The sequence below is a fragment of the Magnolia sinica genome, chromosome 2 (assembly GCF_029962835.1).
Source record: "Magnolia sinica isolate HGM2019 chromosome 2, MsV1, whole genome shotgun sequence".
NCBI classification, from domain to species: domain Eukaryota; kingdom Viridiplantae; phylum Streptophyta; class Magnoliopsida; order Magnoliales; family Magnoliaceae; genus Magnolia; species Magnolia sinica.
Genome location: NC_080574.1, coordinates 8535375 through 8536391, shown reverse-complemented (window position 1 = coordinate 8536391; position 1017 = coordinate 8535375). Strand labels below are relative to the sequence as shown.

The window sequence follows — 1017 nt, the reverse complement described above, 5'->3', positions numbered from 1 at the left end:
TGGTATGGGAATGAATCTACATAGCTTGGATACTGCACCTGTCTGCCACCTTCGCATGCATGGTGTCACGTGCATTATTTGACTTGCAAGCATGTGGGGGGCCTAGCAAACCTGCCTATTTATTTCATGCTTGATTTTTATTTTTGTCATTTTCAAGGGTGGGGCACACTGGGCTGGGCCCTACAGTGCACTGACTATATAAACCGTTGATCTTGGTGGTCCATCCCGAACCAAGGAGACAACCACCGGGTCCACTTAGGCAACTAAGTCCCAGTTCCATAGCCTCGGTGCCCATAGAGTTGCAACTTGGGTTGAGCCCGATCTGACCCGACTCGCTGGACTGACCTGATATTAACCCCGGTTGTGTTAGGTGTCGGTTGGATATTTGTGACTTGGTAAAAAACTCGAGTCCAGTTTAGAAGAATTTTGGGTCATCTACAGTGCCGATGGAGCAGAAGAACTTTTGTTGGGTTTTAGAATCGAATATATTCCTTTTATCTAACAATTTAGCAACACCCGACCTTAGCTCAGTTGGTAGAGCGGAGGACTGTAGTGGGCACAGCCTTGTCAGATAATCCTTAGGTCGCTGGTTCGAATCCGGCAGGTCGGAATTTTTTTTTCTTCTTAATTCATTGATTGAACTTGAACCAGTAATGGAATTGGTGGGGTCCATCTCTGGATTATTTTTTATTTTTTATTTTCACTTGTGTGAACTTAGACCACTAGTTGAACATGTGGGGTCCATCTCAAGTTATCTAAAATGCTAATTTTCCCCGAGTTGTGTGAATTTAGACTACTAATGGAAGGGAAGGCGGCCATCTCTGGACTCTGGTTATCTTATATGTTCATCTACTGGTCATTGTGTTGGACAGTTCATGTCCCCGACTATGGTGGAATGGACAGTTAAAGCCATCCTACTTGCATCTTGTTGGGGAAAGAGACGAGCCATCCCAATGTACGAATGGTCTGGATCACCGAAACGTGGGTCTGACTTGTACGTTTTGCTGGATGGTTTGT

The 1017-nt window shown here is 45.0% G+C and overlaps 1 non-coding gene across 1 annotated transcript; it reads left to right on the top strand.

The window, feature by feature from the left end:
* Nucleotides 1–516: 516 nt before the first annotated feature.
* On the top strand, nt 517–610 carry TRNAY-GUA (transfer RNA tyrosine (anticodon GUA)). The gene is made up of 2 exons: nt 517–553; nt 575–610. It is a non-coding gene; the product is annotated as a tRNA-Tyr (tRNA).
* The last annotated feature ends 407 nt before the right edge of the window (nt 611–1017 follow it).